At 39.8% G+C, this 5867-nt stretch overlaps 1 pseudogene across 1 annotated transcript; it reads right to left on the bottom strand.

The window, feature by feature from the left end:
* Positions 1-824: 824 nt before the first annotated feature.
* Positions 825-3841, bottom strand: LOC309656961 (large ribosomal subunit protein eL38 pseudogene; annotated as a pseudogene). The gene has a single exon. The product of its transcript is annotated as a large ribosomal subunit protein eL38 pseudogene (transcript).
* Between the last annotated feature and the right edge of the window lie 2026 nt (positions 3842-5867).

The raw sequence follows: 5867 nt of genomic DNA, 5'->3' as shown, positions 1-5867 counted from the left end.
GCCCAAAAGTAGCGCTTTTCCAGAAGCTTTGGGGTTAATATCAAGGTTAGCAAGAATAATGCTATAAATAAGTTCCTAATTTGAAGTTTTGGAGCAGATTATATATATGTAGTGGACAAAGAAAGATAATGAGCTGCAAAATTGGAAATACAGGGTGTTTTTTTTTTTTTCTTAGAATAGCACTGTATTTCCATCTTACATTTGGAAGTGCCTCATCTAATATAAAAATTCATGAGTGAAGAGGTTCAGTTTATAAATTTTTTTTTTTTTGGTCCGAAGAATATAGTGCTTTCTTCCTAATTATTTCAAGCCAGTCATTGTTATCAAAATCCAGTCTTTGTCATGAGGGACAACATGAAAGGAAGGAGCCTAGGCATTTTAGACTGTTAAACAATCAGGATATTTTCTTCTTCCCAAAACATCTCCAAACTACTAGTGGTCCCCACATGCCAGCAGCATAGTGTTTTATTATTAGTTTTTTCCTCTCAGATACCTTCCCTAACTCTTGATCTGGTGTACTTCGACTAAGTTCATAATCACAAACTGGAGTTGGACTTTGTACATATTCACAAGCTCAACTAGGCTCACAAAATTCATCTGTGTTGCTCAGCTGGCCCTGCCTTCCTCGAGGAACCCCAGAGCCAGGACCCAGAAGCACTAATAAGACAGTTCTGCTGTTGTGCTCAGAAGTCCCTTGGAAGACATCACAGCTGCAATTCCTCCAAATCTGAAAAGTATGGTTAGGACAGTATAACTCACTGATGCAAATATCCTGTTTGGCTCTTGATCAAAACAACAAAAACCAAAGTCTCTCCATCCTCATTTACCACTATCCTAGCTGTAATTTTGAACCAAGGAAAAACTAGGGAGAATGTTCTCAACTGAAATCAAATAATAAAAGAGCTAGAGGAGAGACAGGTGGGGAGGAAAAGAGGAAACTCCCTGAAGAAAGCTTTAAAAAGGGATGCATCTGTGCTCTGATTGTCCAGCTCATTAGGGCTCCATCTCTGTGTTGAATCCAACGCCCCACCTGTATCCTGTTTCCTCATCACTTCACTGTCTCTTCATTACTACGCTGACACCTGTAAACATCATTCTGATTTATTTTACATGGCATACATTTCCATGTCTTATAAACCTTGGCTAGTTAATTTTCTCATAAATGATTTAAAATAGAGAATGGACACTACTACAAGATGGCAAAACCCAGCTTTATCAGATCTTAATGTCATGCCAGATCTTCATCAGACTATTTCTTTTAAGTAAAGATGTTAAATATTTCAGATGCAAAGAGGAGCTTCCTGTACACCCCTTCTCTCTCTTTTTCCTCCATATCCATAGCAGGAGTACTTACTACTGGGGGACCAGTGTTTATCACCCACATTATTATACTTTTGCCACAGATTTAGATAGCCATAAATATTATAGAATATTGCTTTGTAGATTTAAAAACTTTATATAAATGGTATCATACCTTATATATCCTTCTGAACTGGCTTTTATTCTCTCAGTATTATATTGTGAAATTAACACATGCTGATACATGCAGTCCCAATTTGTTCTTTTTTTTAACTGCTGTAGAACATTAAGTGAATATACTTCAACACGTTTTTCAATTTTCCTCTTGATAAAAATTTAGGTTGTTTCAATTCTTTTTTTTTTTTTTTTTGCTATAATGAACTTCAGTTACAACCTTGTACCTTTCTCCTCCCAAACATATGCAAGTGTTTCTCTTGAGTGTATATCTAGTCTCCAGGCTACCACAGCAAATTACTACAAACTGGGTGGCTTAAAACAACAGATATTTTCCTCTTACATTTTTGCAGGGCAGAAGCCCCATATCAAGGTGTCAGTCACTTCCTCCAGAAGCTCTAGGGGAGATTGCATTTCTTGCCTGTTCCATCTTCTGTTGACTGTTGGCACTCGGCCTGGGGGTGCTTACTCCAATCTCTGCCTCTGTCTTTACGTGGCCATCTCCTCTGTGTCTCTCCTCTTCTGTCTGTGCCTCCTCTTCTTTTTTTTTTTTTGAGAATTTTTAAAATTTTAATACAATTCAAGTCAGTGTGTGATTCATTTCAGCTCCTTCACTGCCAAACCTGGGGGCAGGGATTGCTTCAGCTTCTCTGCCTTCTCTTTGTCTGTGATGACCAAGGTGTAAAGGTATCTGCTGCATCAAACTTTAAACTTCATATTATCCTTATTTTTCTTTATCTTGACCGACTTGACGTCCTTTCACCTGGCTGTGAGCAGAAAGTCCTTGATTTCCTCAATTTTGCGAGGCATGGCGACAAGGCGTGGAGAGCACGGCTGGAACCTTCCATCCAGGCCCGGGGTCCCCAGATATCACCCGGCCGTGGATTACCACGGATTACCCCCCGCTCTCCACATAGGGCCCGAGAGACGTGTGCCTTGTCTTCTTATAAGGACACTTGTCATTGGATTTTGGATCCATCTAGATAATCCAAGATCTCATTTTGAGATCCTTAACTTCACATGCAAAGACCCTTTTACCAAGTAAAGTCACATTCACGGATTCCAGGTAGACAGGTCTTTTGGGGGCCATCATTCCCAACCTCAGCACTGCTGAAATTTTGAACCAGATAATTCTTTGGGCATAGGGATAATCTGTGCTTTGTAGGAAGTTTAACAGTATCTCTAGCCTCTATGGACTAGATTGCAGTAGTATCCCCTCTCTCCTCCCTTGCCTTTGCAACCCCAGATGTGACAATTAAAAATGTCTCCAGACACTGCCAAATATCCCCTGGATAGGTGAACTACTCCTCTCCTTCTTGAGAAACACAGATTTAGGGGAAAGCTGCTGACTTACAGGATATGAGCTTTTAAAAACTTTACTAGATATTGTCAGTAGTTGTCCAAAGTCATTGTACCAATTTAAACTCTTAGCAGCAATAAGTGACAGTTCCCATAGCTCTGCAACATTACTTGTACTTGGTAGTGTCAGACTTTTTTTTCTGTCAATTTTATACTATCTCATTGTTTTAATTTACATCTTCCTAATTTCCAGTGTGGCTGAGCATCTTTTTATTCATCTATTTTTCATTTGGGTTTCTTGGTCAATGAATTGCTTCTTCATATTTTGTCAATTTTTTTTTCTGTTTTCATTTTCTTTTTGAGTTAAAGGAGCTCTTTATATATTCAGGAGACTAGTCCTTTTTCAGTTATGTCCAATGCTAATGGTTTCTCATTTGTGCATTATCTTTTGTTTATAGTATCTTTTTTTGGTGACAAACTTCTAAATTATAGCATTATCAATTTATCAATTCTTTTTTATGGTTTGCACTCTTAGGGTCTCTTAATGTCTCTTTGAAGTGTAAGGAGGCAGTCATGCTGCTTGAGGAAGACTGTAAAGACTAATCATATCCGAAAGAATTTAGTACTGTGGGAGGTGTCATCACATGTTGGAAAGACACAGAACAGTGTGCAGACTGCAGTCCCAGCATGCCCTAGCCGCAACTCCAAAACTGTGTTTTGGAGAAATAACTCACCTGCTTTATCTTTCCAAGTGCTTGTCTAAAGGGGAAGGAGATTTGAGTCTCTGCATGACCCTAGTGTATTTAAAAATTTTACACACTTGTGAGTTCTCTAAGAGATGCAACTTACATCTCAGCTGTAGGAATCATCTTAACAGTCTTCTAGACTATTGGTAAAATTACCTGGACTGTAACAAAGGAAAACACACAAAATGGGAAACATATACAGATTATACAAATGATGAAATGTCAGCCTAAAGTGCACACTTTCTCTTTTACTTTCATGTATCTTGAGACAAAGGCTGAGAGTGAACCCAGTTGTTACCTTTTGTGATATCAAAAATATGTCAGATATAATGCACATACATACTTTTTTTTTTTAATTAATTAATTAATTAATTAATTTTTGGCTGTGTTGGGTCTTCGTTTCTGTGCGAGGGCTTTCTCTAGTTGCGGCAAGCGGGGGCCACTCTTCATCGCGGTGCGCGGGCCTCTCACTATCGCGGCCTCTCTTGTTGCGGAGCAGAGGCTCCAGACGCGCAGGCTCAGTAGTTGTGGCTCACGGGCCCAGTTGCTCCGCGGCATGTGGGATCTTCCCAGACCAGGGCTCGAACCCGTGTCCCCTGCATTAGCAGGCAGATTCTCAACCACTGCGCCACCAGGGAAGCCCGTACATACTTTTTAGCACAATATTTAAATTGTATTTTTTTCCTTTATAATTAATTCTTTTAATCACCAGTCCATGTTAGCCTAGTGATAACCACTTGAGGGTGCTTCTGAAGAGTCTATATACCCTATCTTCAGGGACACTTCACTAAACTTGATTTCCATTTAATCGATACTGTGATTTTTCTTTTCAGCTAGATCTTGCCATGCATGATGTTGTCTTTGACCAACTTAGGAATCACCCCAGATCCTCACAAATATTACAAATACCTGAAAATGAATCTTGGACTTCTTTCACAGTTAAAAATCTTTCTTGTTTGGTAAATTCAGTTTAATATTTTCACTTACTACTCACAAAAGTTTCATTTTGTAGCCACCCCCGCAAAAAAAAAAAAAGGCTTTCACTCATCTTAGTCATAACTATACTCATTATAGGTTTACTTTATATTCATTATAATATTATTTTAAGCTAATAATACTGTAACTATTAAAATTCAATGGCCATTAAGTCATAGACTCTGAAACTATTAAACATTTAGCTTATGTACTGGTTAAAGTAGGGAACTTTCATTTGCACAATCGTGGGTGTGAACCGAGAGCCTCAGTTTTCTGATCGTCAGCAGTGACGTATGCCAATTTCTCTCTAGTTAGTTTGGGAGTTTGGCTTCATATCACATTAAACAGAGGTGACACTTCTGGCCTACTGTGTGACAGATGAACTTTCTGGAGATCATGGCACCTAATAGATCATTTAACGTGAGCAGCTCTGACACATGACCAAACTCCTTAAGCATTAGAGAAACTTCATGCAAGTCAATGCCCTGTTGAAGTCTGCTGTCATTTCCAGTGAGTGTCCACAACTGCCATTGGCAGCTTTGAGGATTGTTGCCAGTGATACTGAGGACAGAGGGTCAAGCCACTTTGCTGTAGAGTGGTCTAAATGTATCTCAGGGGAAGACAATGATACCTAAGAGGAGAAATCAAGGGATGCCAAAAGAGCATTTTTCTTTCCTCTTGATCTTACAGTACAATTGTTAAACTTGTGCTTATACAATTGGCAGTTCTAACTAGCAAATAAAATAACATAAAATAAGATAGCTTACTGGTATTTGAAAAAAAGTACATTCAGTAATACATTATTGAGTGAACGAACAGCAAGATGACTAGCAAATCATTGGTATGACTATGTACAGTAATAGTCATCTTACTCATTGATTGTCATTTATTTAAATTTTTATGTTATATTGGACTATAGTTGATTAGCAGTGTTGTATTAGTTTCAGGTGTACAGCAGAGTGATTCAGGTGTACTATACATATATCTATTTTTCTTCAAGTTCTTTTCCCATTTAGGTTATTACAGAATAATGGGAGGGCAGAATCAAGATGGCATACTAGGAGGACGTGGAATTCGCGTCTCCTCACAACTGGGGCACCTACCAGCCACCGGTGGGGGACCACTGACACCTAAGGGGATGGGAGGAACACCCAGCAACTGGGAAGGACGTGGGGTGTGGGGGGAGTGAAGGGGGAGGAGAAGTGGAGGTGGGATGGGACCTGCACCCCTAAGGGATGGCTGGGGGAAGGGAGGAGTTCCTACACCCAGCAGGACTCAGCCAGGGTTAGGGGTCCAGCGCCACAGGGGAGACTCTGGGGGAGATGGTGGGGGAGGGGTGCAAAGGAACGGAAGGGAATGCGGCCAGTACTTTCC

This window comes from Balaenoptera physalus, assembly GCF_965194825.1.
Source record: "Balaenoptera physalus genome assembly, chromosome: 3".
NCBI lineage: Eukaryota > Metazoa > Chordata > Mammalia > Artiodactyla > Balaenopteridae > Balaenoptera > Balaenoptera physalus.
Note: the sequence above shows the minus strand (reverse complement) of the source record. Positions and strands in the feature narration are given on the sequence as shown.